Source organism: Camelus ferus, chromosome 34 (assembly GCF_009834535.1).
Source record: "Camelus ferus isolate YT-003-E chromosome 34, BCGSAC_Cfer_1.0, whole genome shotgun sequence".
Classification (NCBI taxonomy): domain Eukaryota; kingdom Metazoa; phylum Chordata; class Mammalia; order Artiodactyla; family Camelidae; genus Camelus; species Camelus ferus.
Window position 1 is genome coordinate 12,180,633 of NC_045729.1, and position 18,141 is coordinate 12,198,773.

At 39.3% G+C, this 18,141-nt stretch overlaps 2 protein-coding genes across 12 annotated transcripts in view; both read right to left on the reverse strand.

The window, feature by feature from the left end:
- Nucleotides 1–3,242, reverse strand: part of PDE6H (phosphodiesterase 6H) — a 64,948-nt gene extending 61,706 nt beyond the window's left edge. Inside the window, exon 1 of the mRNA XM_032473105.1 lies at nucleotides 3,049–3,242. The gene's annotated coding sequence lies outside the window, so the exon portion shown is untranslated. The remainder of the gene's footprint in view (nucleotides 1–3,048) is intronic.
- A 2,264-nt stretch (nucleotides 3,243–5,506) lies between these two features.
- Nucleotides 5,507–18,141, reverse strand: part of C34H12orf60 (chromosome 34 C12orf60 homolog) — a 71,142-nt gene continuing 58,507 nt past the window's right edge. For 2 of the 11 annotated variants that reach the window (XR_004317168.1, XR_004317172.1), the window contains 4 exons: nucleotides 17,345–17,422; nucleotides 8,352–8,491; nucleotides 7,345–8,058; nucleotides 5,507–5,821 (listed from right to left, as the gene is read on the reverse strand). The gene's annotated coding sequence lies outside the window, so the exon portion shown is untranslated. Of the gene's footprint in view, nucleotides 5,822–7,344; nucleotides 8,059–8,351; nucleotides 8,492–17,131; nucleotides 17,223–17,344; nucleotides 17,423–17,492; nucleotides 18,135–18,141 lie in introns of those variants that run through there. The other 9 variants (XR_004317174.1, XR_001367040.2, XR_004317176.1 and 6 more) reach the window with 7 other exon arrangements.

Below are 18,141 nucleotides of genomic sequence, written 5' to 3' on the forward strand. Positions count from 1 at the left end.
GTCCCTTTAACTAACATTTTGAGTTTTGAAAATTGAAGGAAAAAGGAGGGCGGAACTGACGACTGACTAGTTCATGTCCTGGGCCCCAGGCCAAACACTTCGCCTCCCCATTGTCTCCTCATCATGAAAATAGCTTTGGTTCAGTTCAGGCCAGAGCAGCCTTAATCTACCACTGGTTTGTAAATCAATCATTAGACTCAACTCAAAAGCAGCTGATTCTATTTCGGTCTGACTTTCGATGCCAAAACTCAACCCCCAGTTTGTTTGGTTTTAATAAATGTATTCTGTTGTTGTGAACGTTGTGCAAAATGGAAAAAACAAGTCTAGACTGGTCTTAGTTCAGGAAGTGAGGGCAGGGTCTCTTTATTAAAAATAAACATCCTCTTTTTGCTTCCTCTTCACTCTTTTCTAACAAATCTGCTCCCCAAAACCCTTGGAACCCAGGGCTCCAACACATGGCACATCTTGGTGAATAATAAAGCCAAGAAGCCAAGAAGTTCCTAAAGGCAGCTGAGAGTAATACAAGGTGGACATGACCAAAAACCAGCTGCCTGAACCCTGGTAGGATCCTTCATCTCCCCTTTGTAAAAGCTGGCATGTTAATCCCAGTGAATGAGACACAATTTTGTCTGAATCCTGCAGTCCATGCTTTCTGGCCCTCACTGCCCTTCCAGCTTTAACTAAGGATGGTGGCCCTTATCACTTCTTGTCCAAACACAGTATTCGGACCTAAAACTAAATCCAGGATTGAGGTTTTTTTTTGGCCCTCTCTCTCCCACCTTCAAGGGCTTTCTTTTCCTTTTGGATCTGCCTTTTCTCTCTCTCTCTCTTTAGGAGATTTTGTGAAGTGCTATTAAAATAGAAGGGTTTATGATTAGTGAGGTACACAAGTGACCCACAAAAATAATTAGCTCTATTTCTTCAACACGCACTTGGAAGGGGCTGGTAGAAGGGAGTCTAACACGGCATTAAGCACACAGACTCTGGGGTCGGACAGCCTGATTCTACGACTTGTTAACTGCGTAATAAAAGTGTAAACTTTCACAAGTTTACTGGTTTCTCTGTGCCTTGGTTTTCTCAATGTAAAATGGGAATGGTAACAGAAATAACCTCCTAGGTTGGCTCCAAAGATTAAATGAAATCGCACAAGTTAAGGACTTGGCACAGAGCGAGCCTCGATTACCATACCTGAGAAATATCCCAAAGTGGGCAGACGTCACACACTTCACAAGCTCTCTTTGTTTTTCCTTTCTTTCCCTGGTTTGAGCTAAGGCACTAGCTGTTCATTTTACCTAGAATGCCGCCCCCCTTCCGTAGTTAGCAGCTCCTCATCAGTCATCAAGGGTCCCACCCAAATGGGTCTCTCTGGAGCTTTCCTCGGGTCTCTGGGCTCCCCTGGCATGTGGTACAGGCTTCGAGGAATACGGCATTGATCACATCTTACTGCTGCTGTCGATTTATAATATATTTATGTATCTTTAAAAAGCATATAGCAGACACTGAGAACTCAATACATAGTTTAGGTATCTCTGGGATACATCCCCAAGCCTGTTTTCAGTAGGTTCTTTCTACCACCATGTCTACGCTGACCTGAAAATGTGTGAGCATGTGACAGTGACCATCAGAAGCCACGCAGCTGCCTGAGGCACAGAGGTTTTTGAGCACAGAAGTGGAGCAGAGCAAATAGGGCTTTAAGCCTCAGGATCAGATCTGAACAAATCAAGAGACTCCCCAGAGTTTATCTTTTTGGTGTAGGAAATCAGCTTGGTTGCCTCTGAGAATAAACTTGCTGGAATCTATTGGTTTTCTCCTCTAAGGAACTATATATACATTTCCCCGACAGGAAGGCCATAAAAATTAGCATCCCTTGCTATCAAGTTAACCTTTTGGAATTTAGCTGGTTACTTACAGAGCCTTTGGAAAATTGTAAGTATGGATTAGACCAGGAATTTACTGATGGAAAATTACATCTGGGAGGGGGAGGAAGTGTTGAAGTATAAGAAAACTCACTTTTTCAAATTAATGAGTGTTTATGAGCAAGTAAAAGGACAAAGAATAGTGAGGGCATAAAAGAAGAAAGGAGAAACCAACAGAGAGGGAAGAAACGGAAGCTTTTCTCATTTGAAATTAGGAGGCACTAAATGTGGGTCTCTCTCTCTCTCTCTCTCTCTCTCTCTCCTTCTCTCTCATTGGCTCCTGTGTAGGCTGCTCTGGAGATGTTCACAGAAGCTCCAAGACATGGGAACATAAACTAGGTAACCAACAACTCAGATTAATCAAATCAACAAACATTCCAAGGCAGCCTCGAGGAGTGGCATGAGCTCAAATCTGAGTTCTCTTCTCAACCCCAGCATTTACTGGTTCAGTCTTTGAGCAAGGTAACCTTTCTAAACCTTTCTAAATTCCAAAATGGGGGTAACATGCATACTTGGAAGGGTTTCTATGAAAATTAGAAATAATATAAGTGAACTATCTGGAATATAATTGGTACTTCATAAATAATGGATATTATTATTATATTATTTAAAAGTATACAAAGCAATGTAAGTAAAACATGACTCCTAACCTCAGGTGGGTTTATAAGCAGTAAGTATAGGAGACATTCAATTTAGTGTACAAAAACATCTTCAGTGATTATTTCCTGAAAATAGAAATTTTTCAAAAGCAAAAAAAAAAAAAAAGAGAGAAAAAGTCTCTGAAAGTTCTGAGGAAAAGGGCAAAATGCCTTAAGACATAAAAGATGGCAAGTTTACCTCCTAAAACAAACATATTACAATGACTTGGCATTTTTATTAGGAAATAGGTTTTTTGCACACTATTTCTCAGGCCAACTAAATACTATATCAGTGGTCACACAGAACATAGGACCGGAGCTGGTCCACAGAAAACTGAAAGGATTTAGGTGGGCATAGGAAGAGGGGTGCATTCCAAAAGGAAAGAGGGGTGTGATGCAGAAGGACCCAGTGTCTGAGATGATCCTGAGCTTTTAAATGCCCCCATCCTCCTGGCCCCAATCAAAGAAACCCCTGACACCCTTGCTTTACTCACAAGTACATTCTGGACCTTCGTCCTTAGTTTGTGTCCTTGCGCTGGGCTGGGAGACCTATTACTGATCTCTTGGTTTCTTGTCACATTTCCTGTCTACAGCCCCAAACTCTTCCCTCGGACCCAATATTGTTCCTCTGGTTTTATCCCTTAACTTCCTATCCTTGATAATAATTTTAAACAGTGTCTTTTTCTGGTCCTTCTACATGATATTCAGCCTGATCCCATGAGGCTACCAGAGCTAGGGTGCATGCCAAGTCCTCGGTCCCTTGAGAGGGAATGGAAAAAGACATGGAAAATACAAGATCTTTGTAAATTAATTTGACTGAGGCAGAGTATTTGGGAAGACGAGTGGTTAAAAACATTGGCAAAATCTTTTGCAAAATTACACAGTTCTTTCCACGTTGCCTGTTTTATAAAACACGTTGTGTTTGCCAAACTATATTAGCTGAGAAGGCCCACGGCCCACGAAAGGCTGAGTGACAGAAAGAATCCTTGGGTCTGAGGTTATGCTAGGTCACTAAACTAAGAGCCAAAGTCAGCCTCTCCAGAGTGGGAAGGGCTTTCTCTTGTCTTCTTAAAAGGGAATGTAAAAGTATTTATGGTCATAGTCGTATTTCTTACACAAACTCAACTATAAGCCCTCATTACAAAAGTGATTCAGCAATACTTTTAGTGTGACTTGGTCAAACAGCAAATATGTATTGATCGCCTACTCTGAGCAAATGATCCCAATGAATTTATGTGGTTTAAATTCCCTATATATAACTCAGCTTTGTTGAGATTGTGCAATATATTGTTTGGTTTTATTATTATAATTATTTGGTTTATTATTATTAGTCATGAAGGAGTTGAAAAATAGTAAGCAAAAGGAAATGACAGTCACTTACTCCTAAGGACTCGTCCCCTTCATTCATCCCTGTGTACAAAGCCATTTGTTCTATGGAGGAAGACAGGGAGGAACCCATTTAGAAAAAAGTGTATTTTCATTTATTTTGAAAAACACATGTAAGCATTTTATTTGCACAGGCTGATGACTCCCAGATTTATACTTCCAGTTCAGATCAGACACTGAGCCCCAACCATTTACTCTGTATTTCTAGCTAGATGTCACAAAAACATCTCAACTCATTATACCCATTGTCACTTCTCCCATAAACTATGAATTGCTCGGAATTAGCACCAGTTTTGCAAACCAGAAACAAAGGAGCCATCTTTGACACCACACCTGTACCTCTACATTCATTGGTTCAACATTACCTTCTAAATAACTTTCATCTCTTTCTTCCTCTTCAACATCATGTTAGTTTAAGCCACTATCACTCTGGCACAGGGGCTATTGCAAGGGTCCCCCCAGGTATCTCCCTGCATTAACTCTCACCCCTTTCCATTCTCTTCTCTTCACTGCAGCCAGACTCATTTTTTTTTAACACAATCTGATTAATGTCACTTTTCTCCTTCTTAAAGTTTTTCAATGGTTTTCAATTACCTTTAAGATAAAAAGAAGTTAGATCTTTGGCATTTCCACACACAGTCCTGCCTAATTCCTCAGGGTTTGTCTTGTGTCTATTCTTTCCAGTTTTATTGAGGTATGACTGACAAATAAAAATTGTATATACTTAGGTCATACGACATGATTTTTCAAGTGTACAGTGTGTGAAATGGTTACCATAGTCAAGTCAATTAACACATTGATCACCTCATATAGCTATCTTGTGTGTGTGTGCACGTGCGTGTGTGTGTGTGTATGTGTGGTGAGAACACTTAAGATCTTGTGCCTTTAAAAACACAAAGCCTCATTCCACCTTTCAACTTACATAGTTATTATTCCTTGAACCTGTAAGATTTCTTCTCTTCCTGTTCTTACTACCCCGTTTATATATTTAACTCCTATTTATACCTAAAATTGCAGATCAGATGTTCTTCTTCAACACATTTTTTTCCTAGCCCCCTAAACTAAGTCTTGGTCCTCTGTCATGTACTTTCTTAATTCACAGTACTTCTCCTTCATAATATTTATCAAAAGTTTATAATCATGCATTTTCATGATTATCTCATATAAAACCATGTTCTAGAAGAGTAGAGATCTCCCCATCTTTCTTATTACAAAAGCACAACACACTGATGAACACATTTTGGGGGCAGATGTGGGGGGGGGGTAATCCAAAAGAACATCCAAATATGAAGTGACCTGCAAACCATGTAGAAGAGGTGGAGACCATCAAAGCAATTCCTATGATCTTTCCATTTACTTTCAGCATTTGCCACTACCCCATATAAAACTATTTACTTATTTGTTTTAGGTTATTGTTTGTCTCCTCTGCTGGAATTAATCTCCACAGGAGCAGGGTTCTTGCCTGCTTTGCTCCTTACTGTATTCTCAGTGCCCAGATCAGTACCTACACATAGCAGTGACCTGATAAATAGATGGCTTGAAAAATAAATGAAAGTGAATGTCACATTAGAATGAAAAAATAATAATTTTAATGAGTCTACAGAAGTGACTCTTAGGTCAAAAGTGAATTTGGGCTCTAGGGAAGAAGGAAATGTTGTCTGTGATTAGAAATCACTCTTAGTGTGTGAGGATGGTCGGTGTCTAAGAACAGTACGTATGGAAAGTGAGAATGAGAACCTAGAAAGACAGCTATGGAAGGAGCACAGGAAGCATCGGTGAGATGTGTGGTTCCATTCTGACGGTTGTTGAATGCATCTTGGTAAGCCATCATCATCATCTTCTTCATCATCACCATCATTATTAGAAGGGTAAAACTAACAACTAGTGGACAGAGAAAGAAAGGAGCTGTTTAATTAATCTTTTTTTGTGCCCACCCCAATTAACCACTTCAGTGAAGGGTGAGGTTCTAATATCTTTTCCAGCCTTTTTACACATCCTAAGCAGCCTAAACTTTAAAACTCCGCTAAGGCAGACCTATGAACTGGGAGGATGTGGTGAGGTCCTTCTTCTAGGTTTCATTGAGCTGTGGGGCTTTTCAGAGGCTACAGACATGAGCAGCACAGCTGGACCAGGGTTATTCATGATGATACGCATTCCTTTCTTTGGGAAAGTTTAAAACAAATAAAACTTCCTAATTCTGGAATCTGAAGAAGTGTAGCCCGTACGTTCTGGCACAGACTGAACCTGACTAACTACTGAGAAGGCCCTACTGCCTTGATTGCAGAAGAGTCTACATTTTTGCTACTGTGATATTTGAGTGACTAACTGACCCACTGTACATTCTGGGTTTCTTGATGTTTGTGTCGGGTCCATCTTTGAATTGAAAGCAGCCAGCATCTAAAACAGTGTGTTAATGTGCAATATAACAGCACGCAATCAATATGCAATGAATCTGGTTGAACAGACAAGTCAATAAATGGCCAGGAAAAAATTCATCCAGCAACACAGAGAGATGGCACAGATGCTTGTTGTATCTGGGCGTCAAAAAAAAAAAAATTCAACCATTCAGATTATCTTCCATCACTGTTGTTGGAGTCTTTGAGTTTTCTTCATAGAGATTCTGTGGTTAAATTAATTCAAAAATACTTGGTATTGTGAAATGTACACTATTTTCATTACATTTTCCAATTAGCTATTACTAATAGAGAGAAATGGTACTGTTGTTGTCAACTGATCTTGTATCGGCAAGTTTACTAACCTCTCACTGATTCTAGTAGTTTGTTGATTGGATGACTATTTTTTATGTTATTCAGATAATATTGTCTTATTAAGAGGCGCTTGAAATAATTTTTTCATTCTTTTGTTTTAAGCTTCTCTATATCGTTTGTCTTAAATGTGTCTCTTAGAAAACATACATTATTAGACTTCTTTTTAAAAATCTATTCTAAGAGTCTGTATGTTAATTGGTGAGTTTGGCCCATTTACATACCTAGAATTACCACCTGATTAAAATTACTTTTTACAGTATAATGCTTTTTACATAACTGATTAAAGAGTTTCTCACAGCATTTATAATTATTTCTTATCTCTCTATAGACTATAATTTTATTGAGGACAGATATAAATTCTAATTAATACAGTATCTGGGACAAAGCAGATAGTTTAAAAGTGTTTGTTGAAAGATTAGCAAATGAATGAATGATTATTATTGTGCTTAGAAATTGCCTTGTCACTAGTATGTTAACTTGTTTTTATAAGTTCTACTTAGCAAATAATTATTAAGTGCTTACTATTTGCCAGGCACTGTGCCATGTGTTACATTAGAACATCTAATCTTTACTCTTTAGATATTTATAGTCTAATATAAATGACATATAATCCAATACAAATGATTATACATTCACATATAATATGCACACAGAGAATCGTCTGAAGTCAGGTGACGCCCAAGGCATCCAAGCCCATGGTATCCCTGTGGACAAGTCGGTCGCAGCTCTGAGCCTCCTTTTCCCCATACGAACTCTATAAAAATAAACCATATTCTCATTATCAAGGTAATATTTTAGGCTACATTTTGTTTTCATACCACACATGTAAATTTTTATTAGACTTTTTCAGTTGTTTGCATATCTGTTATTCCTGGTCCTCTTTGAAGAGTACTAGGAATTATCTTTTTTTATGCTTTTTTTTTCAATTTTGGTGCATGCCTCTAGTGGGAATTTTTTTCCTTCAAGTATCATTTAAGTCCTAGATAGTTTAAATAATAGGCTATATGCCAGGGCCTGTATAAATTTACTTAGATAATCACTGAAATGTTTCATTACCTTTTCCTTTGTTGATCTTTTTTTTTTTTTTTTCCAGAACACTCAAAATGCCTGAGGGTTCTTTAACTGCCTTTGTTTGGATAATTAATTCTAATCTTACACCATATGGAAATCATCCCTACAAGCCAGCCTTGTCAAATCTGTTCATGGCAGCCCATGTTGTTGCTTTCTTGTTGTGCAACAGAAAAGCACTCTGGCAAGAGGAATGGTGAGTCAGTTTTTTCGCTTATCTTTGAGCACACGCAGGAGGCATCCCAGCCAGATGAACGGCGCCTGGCCTTTGCAGGGGTCAGTCTAGATACAAAACACAATATGAACACAAAATGTGGGGCTCAGAAATCCAGGGTAAAGCTGCCAGACTAGCTATGGTTAAAATTGACTTCCAGTTGTTCCAGAAGCAATTTTACTTTTGCATCATTGTCCATTTGATTTATTTCTGGCACCAAAACATTAAGCATTTAAGCACTGCTTTTCTCAGAGTCCACGGTATAGAGGACAGCCAATATCTGTATTTGAGTTCTCCTTCCCAAGAATTTTGGGCTTCAAAATGCCTATTGCCCACAAATCCTCCAGCTCTGGCTGCTGACCTGGTGAGAAAGTTCACACGTCACTGTCATCTGAAGATGGGAAGAAAGTACTGCAATGCATTCCAAGAAATATAACACAACTTCTGGGAAAAGGGAAAATGGCACAAAAGTTTCTTCCTTTCAGCTATTCAGCAAATGTTCTGTGAACGTAAAAAAAAAATTGCATGTAGAGAAAGAGAAGTTTTCAGATGGCCCTACTCTCTCTTTTTCATTAATCAACTTTTTCTTTCTTATAGACAAGACACATATTTTTCCTTTTCGAACAAAAATTGTGCTCTGCTCTAAGTTATTTGGCATAGATGAAAGGCTTGTTTTGGTGAAAAAGTGAAGAAAAGAAGGACATGAAACACTAATGAATATTAATCATTCATTTTTAACTTAAAAAAGTAATTAATTTAATTATTTAGCTAATTCTTCCTTTCGGCAATCTTTCATATATTCTTGTTTTCTGTCCATTGAACGTCTTCTATCCATAATCTGTAAACATTTGCTGCTGTACGTGGAGTCAGATTCCTTATACGACCTTCAACTTTTATATACAGTTTCGCTCTGTGTAAAAATTCCAGATGTAAAGAAAAACACATAAGGGGAAAATTTACATCCTCCACACAGTCAGGGGACATGTCTTGTTTTACTCTTCTAGAGGAATTCTTGCTATTGCAGTGATTTTCCTTGAAGAGAGCACATACTTTTTCATGTATTTACACTATAATTTAATTTTACAATATTATTATCTGGAAATTTTTCAAGAACCTTGCTATTTCGTAAAGAAGATAATCAGCTAATTTAATAGCTGGATTGCTATATAAGCCAAAGGTAGAAAAAAATAGGAGTGAAATAGCATTTTTCCCTTCTTTGAGCATACTTATAATTATTTAGTTTTTCAAAGTATAGCAATTTCCTGTCCTCACAAGGAATTAAATTTACACTTCAACTAAAAGGCAGGGATATATTGAGTGCGTGTTAGGAGACTTCTTGGGGGGGACTGTGAAGGGTAACTTCACTGAGCTCTCATGGTTTTCAAGCACCGCACAAAGTTCGTGGGTAAGACAATGTGTATGGAAATAGGGCTACAAAGATGAATAGAATACAAGCCCTGACTTCCCTTCGAGGAGCTTAAAATTCAGTGTAGGACACAGTCATGTAAACAGACAATTTCAGTATTTTGCAATGAAATCGGGTATGATTTATGAACGGGTGTCCTAGGGTTACTAGGAGGACATACCAGAGGCATTTAACTTAGTATGTGAATTCAGCAAGAGACTTCTTTCTTCTTTCAGCAAGATGACTGTGCCCTAGATAATAAGTTGAAGTCTGGTGGATAAATGTGTCTAGGGTGAAGGAAGAGGAGGAGATTGGTGACTGTACCATCAGTAGTTGGGGAGAGGGCATGTGGCAAATACAGAGAACAGAAATGCCTGTAATTCAAAACGGAAGAAGGTATGTGCTAGTAAAGAAATAAAACAGAATGCCTAGGGAGTGTTTAAAGGACAGAGAAATAACCCAGTTGGGAAGCTTATGTAATACATCATGAAGGAGTGGGTATTTCAGATAAGCCTTACAAGATGCCCAAGGTTGCTATAGACGGAGATAGGAATGCAGAAAAAGAGATTGCACAACAAAGTGAGCAAGTTGTGATGGCAAGCGCTGAGGGATGTCTTAGAACAAGTTGCTCAGTTAGAGGATTGGTTACATGCAGGGAAAATGTGAAGGAACACAATGGGAAAGACAGCTGGGAATATAAGGAAGGGAACTGACACTTAATGAGCAACTACTGTATCGCCGACACTGGGTATTTTACAAGGATTAACTCTTTACAACAATGTATGTAACAACTGTCATCCCTCGCATGCTACAGTGAGGAGATGACTCATTCGGGGTCACATAGCTCAGTTAGCAGGAGTAATAAAAAGAGCTGCTTTAATTGAACATTCACTATGTGCCAGCACTGTGCTTGCTAGATGCTCCTGTGCATTATCTCATTTAATCTTCATTGCAACTCTATAAGCTGCTTTCCATTGGCACCCCCATTTTTTCAATAAAGAAATGAGAATTAGAGAAATGGCAGGGATCACGAAGTGGCAGAGCACAATTCATATTCAATCCTGCCGACTCCAAAGCCCATGCTCTTTTCCACTATCTCCTAGGTCACCAGAGAACTGGGGCTGGAAGGGGGATATTGGCTCAACTCAAGCGCTGGGCAGCTGTTGTAGGTTTTAAAGATGAACAAGACCCAGCGGCTAACCTCAAAACCCTCGCAGTCTGGTGGAAGAGCAAGACAAACAAGTGTTCACGCCGGACTCTCATCCTTTCTAATCCCACGCCCCAGCTCATATCCATTTCACCTGCCCTTCTAATGCTCTCCCAAACAAAACAAAACAAAAAACTACATTACATCTTGTTCCCTTCAGTTTCTCTTCCCTTCCTTTTGATCCCAGTCTTACTCCCACTCATTTATCTCCAACCAAAAGCCAGAGAAAGAATGTCCATGAAAAATCCTTTCACTCCTTCAACAAAATAGAAGTCCCTTCCAAAATTTCACCGTGGCAGGAAAGAAATAATCTAGAATTACGAGAAAGACAGGAAACAGGGAAATTGATACACTGGAAGAAATCGGGGTCAAGGATGATGCCACCAAGCACTGGTTATAGGACTGTTTAAGTGAACGGCAGCAGGCAGGCGGAATTAAATTTCCACAGGTCATCATAACCTCCATTTTGCTGCAGTATTTTCCATCACAGTTCTATCAGGGAGAAATCAGATATGGAAACTATCTCTTACTTCACAGCCTGTTCACTTTTTAGCTTCATCAGCAAGGAAGTGTTCTGCACTATACTCTCCCTAATATGAACCTTGAAATTTTTCCCTTTCTGTCCTGTTTCAGTTTTCTTTTTCCAAAATTCATCCTACTTCCAAGGTTTGCAGTGATTAGATGAGGAAACAAAGGAGAGGAATTGCAGAGTTTCAGATATCTGCCATGAGATTTTTCTCTCACTGATAAAACCCTGGCTAAAAAGATTGCCCTTTATGTTCCAAGAATATCAAAGCATATCAACATCTAGCTTGAATGAATGAAGTTATTTGACGACACTGGGAAATGATAGCAGACAGCGCTTACTAGGAGGCAGTGATATGAGTGGAGTTTTTGCAAGGCATCTTGCAAGCCCAGGGGTGGACATCCAAACACCAGTCAGCCCTGGAAGAACCATCTGCAAAATAGCATTAAGGACACAGTGTTCCTTCAAGCACTGGATTACATAATTATTTCTCTATCTTGTTTATCTATTTCAAGGATGAAGTAATCTAGAAGCACAAAATTATGGAAGTCTATTCCAACTCATGCTTAGAAAGAGAATGAAGTGATTTGTTCAAAAGTCACACAGGCCTTGTGTGGCAGCATCACAACTAAATTGAGTTCTTCTGGCTCCCAATTTGATTCCCACTGAACCAGCCTTTGCTGATTCAATCACTCCCACTTTTTGCATTCTCGCCTCTACTTTGGTCATTCTCAACAATCTCTTCTTTGACTATTGGGGGAAAACCAAAATAACACTAAACCAACAGAGTTAAACCAATCTTGTTTGAAATAACATGGTGTGTGTGTACTCCATGGCATCACAGGCCAGCTGTTAATGGAGGCACTCCATGTGTGTTGTTTTATTTAATCCATCCAATAGTCCTGTCAGTCAAGTTTTATAATCCCTAACTGTGTCACTGAGAAATGTGAGGCTCTGGAACTCAAGAGACCTGTTGAATGTCACATAATAATATTCCATGGTATATATATCACACTTTCCCTATCCATCTATCTGTTGCTGGACACTTAGGTCGTTTCCAAAAACCATATCCCTCAGCCAGAAGGGTTATTGACTTTCTACAGGATCTTTCTTCAGAATCCAGTCTTATATGGTGATTGTTTTTCTGAGGAATTACCAAAAATATGGAGGGAATACCATGATGGAGTAAAGACAGGGGACCATCACTCCAATTTTTTTGTTTTTTGTTTTGTTTGAGGAAATAATAAAAGAGCAGGTGGAAAAGACACAGGCTGGAATACAGAAGGAGTTTGGTAGATTTGATTTGTTCAGCTACCAGACTTTCTTCTACTCAGTTGATTACCTAAAGGTAAAATCACTTTAAGAATGATTTAAATTCCCATTTCAATGAGGTACCTTTGGATTAGATATAAGGTCCATCCAGATATCCACCTCTGACTGAAGGAGTTCGGGGAAGACCATGTTGGCATTTCTCATGTCAACTTTTAAAGTCGACAATTTTTAACTATTTTTAAAGTCTCAATAATTAATGACATCATTACCATGCTTACTTCTCTTGAATCGTTCACTGTTGTTTAAAGCTGTTGTCCTATCTTCCCTAGAACTACTTCAAGTTCTTGAGCACTGTGACCTGGTGAACAAAGCTATCATCCTCTCCCTTCCCTTCACATCTTTACAAACATTTAACATACTCCTGCTCTGCTTCCATCTTGCTCTTCAACCTTTTCATATCCCATTTTACCCATCTTCAAGCCTCCACCAATATCTCCCTTCAGTTCCTACAAGTTACTTGGCTCCATTTCTTGCAGTTGTAAATTTCCTGACTACAAGAAGAAATATTTTTATGTTGGTGAGTTGGGATAATGAAAGGAGAATACAAGGATGTGGCAGAGTGAGGGATGACAGTAGAACAAATCAGAAAGAGCCCTTTCCCTTCCAGCTAAGGCGATGGTACCACCGGAGAAATTCCCCAGACTTTAACTTCACACTTCTCCCAGATGAAGCAGCCAGAGTCTGATGAGAAAATGGCCAGCTGTTTTCCCAAGTTCATCTACAGCCAAGATAGGAGACACAGAACCTGGTCTCTGTTTTGCTTTGAGTTGAAGGAGCATCATAAATTTAGCCTGCATTTCCAGTTTTGCTTGGGGTCTAAGTAACTATTAATTGGCTTAGTAGACACTGCAGAGCCTATATTCCTATACCAAACCTGGTGACAGTCAGCAAACACAAGTGTTCACAGACTAGGGTAAGGCTTGGTGATTCCTGAAGTGAGCTAAAAGGTTTGGGAAAGCAGCATATTTGAGTTGGAGCTAGTTTGGATAGAAAACTTAGTGAGTAGAGTACCAAATAGAGAAATGAGGGACTTGCATTCCAGTACTAAATTCATCCCTTTCTTTGATTTTATAAGTCATTGAACTCTCTGGGATTAAATAGCAACATGCATATTCTTAATTCTTACTGTCCTATTTCAAAGAAAATTGAAGAAATTACTGTTAAATATGTGTATCTTTTTGTATAATTTTATCTTTAGCTCTGAAACTGAGGACTCAAGGATCCCTGCAGACACAATCACAAAATTATTTAAGCAGGTATCAGAACATTAGGGAATATTATGTGATTGTATCAGTGGTTCAAATCATATTCTCCAAAATCAGACAGCCCTGTGTTTGAATCCCATCTTTGCCACTTAGTTGCTGTGTGACCTTGGATTAAATATGTAACCTCTTTGGGCCTTAATTTACTCATACATAACATGTGAATAATCATACTCAGCTTGTAGGGTTATTGTGAGAAGTAAAGAACACAAGGAATAAAAAGTAATTATCATAGTACCTACTGTGTAGCAAAGACTTGATGTGTGATAGTATTGCTTAAATAGTATAATTTTATTTCATATCTGCTCTTGTATTTAAAAATTGAAGCTTTTTAATAGAAAAGGGTGGAGGAAATCATCTATACAGGAAGAATAGAAAAATTAAAGTTGTTCCCAACCAGTTCTATTTATTTAACATCCAGACTTCACCTTTCCCCAGAAGTTTGTGTCCAGGCTTCCCTACTTGTTCCTGCCACACTTGAGTTTGAAAAACACTGATTTTCACTTAGTTCAGCTAAGACAAGTTAAGAAAAAGAATGAGGGATTGGATGCATGGGAAGCTATGCCCATTAATAAATCTGAGACGTAGAATCCATTCAAGGGACTTCCCTTAAAAGCACAGAACTAAGAGGTTGGCACTGTCCCATGATATTGGCTAGATTTCTCTCAATTCATTGCCCTTTGATGTCCTAGAAAATGATTTCTGTTTTTACTTTTAGGACTGCTGCTTCCTAACCCTTCTCTTCTTTGCCTTTTTCCTTTACTGGCAAGAATAAGGGTTTTAGTGCTGCCAGTAAAATAATAATATGAACTCATAAAACCAACATTCTGTGTTTAAAGCTGAATCTCACGGAGCAGAAAAAAAAAAAATCTGACTGGAGCCAAGAAAATTTCTCAAAAAGACAAAATGTCTAGCAGTCTGAAAAAGAGAAAAGATAAGAAAGGACAGAGAAAGGAAGATGTAGGATTGGTGGGGAACTATAGTAACTTTATTACTACTGAACCATTAATTTAGTCACAGAAATACTGCAGAAAAGGGATAACTCTTTTGGTGGATGCTCTAGCACATACTTTTCTGAGAAGCTTCTCCCCACAGTAATTCCTGGCAGCTCTACCAACCTTCTCCCTCCTCCATTCTCTCCCTGAATTCTGATCTTGTCATCAGTGTATAATGCAATATTCTGCAAACAGATATCCCTGGGTGCCCTCCAAAAGGTCAGTCCAATGAAGAAGCATATCACTTGGTCTTCTCTGGAGCCAGCTGGTTGCCTAAACAAATGTTTTAAAGAAGAAGAGCCACTGATTAAATCTGTGATTTAAGAACACACTCTATTCATGAGAGTAGGGTCCATATCTGCATTTTTCTTGACTATATTTCCAGCTTAAGAGTCGGCACATAGTAGATGATCAATACATTTGTAAGATGGATTGATGGATGGATGGATGGATGGAAGAATGACTAAAACCATGAGGCTACTTTTGGCTCTGGAAGGCATGGCCTTGCTTCTCTTTTCCTCCTGAGGGCAGGTGCCACAAGAGATCTTGTATTGCTCTATGGCTTCTGTTGCCTGGATTATACCACACTGTCAATCTAGCATGAGGAAATTCCTTTGCAATCTCAAAAAACTGCCAGTCATATCACTGTCTCTCTCATATCTTTGTTGTCACTTCTGGGAGTGTCTTTAAATATTCTCTTCACTAATGAATACTTCTCTTTAGTTAGGGGGAAATATCTACATAAATTTTTTCACAACGATCTAAAATTCAAATATAAGTTCAAGTTTCATGTGATCTAATCTTTACAAGATGTCCAAATTAAGAAAATACAAACTAGCAGACAACATGAGTTAAAAAAATTTCAACATTTTTGAAAAATTCTCAGTCTTTTGCAATCTCAAGCAATACTAATTGTAACCAAAGCAATTCTTACTTTGTCTTTTCCCATGTCTCATTTTCAACATCTCATGTCTCACAGCTGCCTCAAAGCTTTTCTCTCTACAGTCTCAGCCTAAAACTCCTCCATCCAAAGAACCAAGTCCACAAACCTCTTCTCATTTCTCTCCCTCCACTTTTTTTCTACCTCCACTTTTTTCTCTCTCCCTTCTCTCTGATGAGTCAATCTTGGTCTTTTGAATTAGTCCAAATCCTCTCCAAAAATACACATGGCTGGAGTTGGCACATACAAAATTGTCAAAAACCAGGAGTGATATGGGAGGAGAGAAAAAGAAGAGCTCTGAATTCTCATGCATGTTAATAATCTTTAGGAATCATATATAAATGGGATTGAGCCTAGGAGAATCCAGGAATAGATGGAAACAGTGGAAAAGTGAGTGACTTGTGAGAGACAGTTTCCAACAGAAAGTGTTAGCCTTACAAAAAGCAAGACAATAAAGAGAGATGCTTAAAAGTTTAGGAAACCCAGCAGGAGCACTGTTTAAAACGAGAGAAAGGTGAAGCTTAAGTCGGAAAGAGAAGTAAGATTTTCAAGTTTGCATTTGGAGAATGTAAACATAAACAATTGTGATATCAGAAGGCTGACAGCACAGTTGCCATCTGACCTTGGGAGAAGAGGGGACTTCTGGAATCTGCCAGAAACGACCGAGCTAAAGTACTGGTGAAGAGAGAAGTCTCTTTAATTCAGGAGATGGGGTTCGGGTGGGAGGTGACTAGCCTACTCATTTCAGGGTGAAACAATGGAACTAAACTTGTTTCAAATCATAATGACTGGGGGTTAGTGACTAGGTTGAGTACACTTAAATGCTGTAGGAACCACCCGTAACTAGCTTGTTCCCCTCAAACCATGCCACATAGTAAACTGGCTTTTTCAAATATAATGATTTGGATGATTTATCCTGAAAAAGGCCACAGAAGCCAACAATGAGATCCAGTTTGTGACTTAAAGAGGGAGATAACCACCAATCGTGTGAGTAGAAATTGTGATGGTTGAATATATCAGGGATGAGCATACATTATCCTCTTTCTGAGGTCTTCTTTAAGATTTCATCCCAAAGTATATATCTTTTAATATGAAAAAATCTGGAGAGATAAACCTAAATTTTATTGGTCCCTCACAACTCAGTAATCCTTGGGATTACAACTGAGCTATTCCCTTTAACAGGAAATCCTTTAGTATTTATAAAAACCTTCACAGGGTCGGGCTTGGGAGGGAAAGTCCATCCCAATAAGACAAAAAGGAATGAGGCAGGAGTTGTTCCATCTAGTTGTTCATCACAGCTCCTTGAAATAAATCTTTATTGACAGTATCCCCACCCACCTCCAACCCAGCCCTCTGGCTGTTCCAGCCCAAGTTAGAGGTCCTGCAGCTTGAGCTCTCCTACAATCTGCTGCTCCGTGACACAAGTCTATTTGTCTGTGAAGGAAACTCTTGGGTACCCAGGCAACAGACACACCTGATAGAAAAGGTTTTCTGATTGTCCAAGAGGTTTTTAAAAAGAGCTCTGCCTGCAAGTTTACCAGAGGCACCAAATTGAGATCTTCCTCCTATAAGAAAAGAAACAGCACTTCTGGTACTGATGATGTGGAGGTGGATGCTTGTGAAAATCTGTATTGGAGGATACACAACAGCTAAAAAGCAAAGTGAACAGTAAGCAGTTCTTACTTACCTCCTTAGGGACGCGTCTTTTTGTCTCTACCTTCCCCACAGCACCCAGCATGGTCCCTTGCTTCTCATCTGCCACTCACTAAAAGCATATTGAATTAGTTCATTATCAAGACAATGCCTTCAGAAAAAGTAAGATGGAGCGCTCTTACCCTTGCTGTACTTTAGATCAGTGATACCCAAGCCTGAGAAAGCATTAGGGCGCGGGTTTGGACTCAAGTCACAAAACCGGATGGGCAAGCTGCTAGGGAGCCAATTGATGAAACAGAACTCAGGGAGTCACTGGCCATCTCTGTCCTGCCGGGTACTTGGAAAAATGCAAAAGGAGTATGTCACCAGCAGAACACCCAACTGGTCTAGGACTGATGAATTCAGCCCTACTGGGAAAATAATTCTAAATTAGAAACAGCATAGAAAGTGAAGTCCTTTCTGCCTCAGAACCCCTGGTCCATCCATCAGGGGAGTGAACAGAACACTATGGCTCTGTCTATGGACCAAACCTGAAAGACCCAAAGTCAGGGCCAGGAAGGCAGACCAGAGAAGGAATTAGAAAGGCAAACACGTGTTTGCGGCAACTCCCTTCTCCGTGGACTTTTGCCCAGGTCTGGCCAAAACACAAGGTGGCCACAACCTCTGTACCAGGGCAGCATCCTGTCGGAGCACAGTCAGGTCCAGGAGTGAGGGAAAACTGCTCACCCGGAGCAGATAATATCTGGAAGGAATGAATATTTGGGAAAAGTCCCAGTGCTAGTTGAGTGCCAACTAGTCCCCACCTTCTCCGGCCCCCCTCCCACTGGTTCC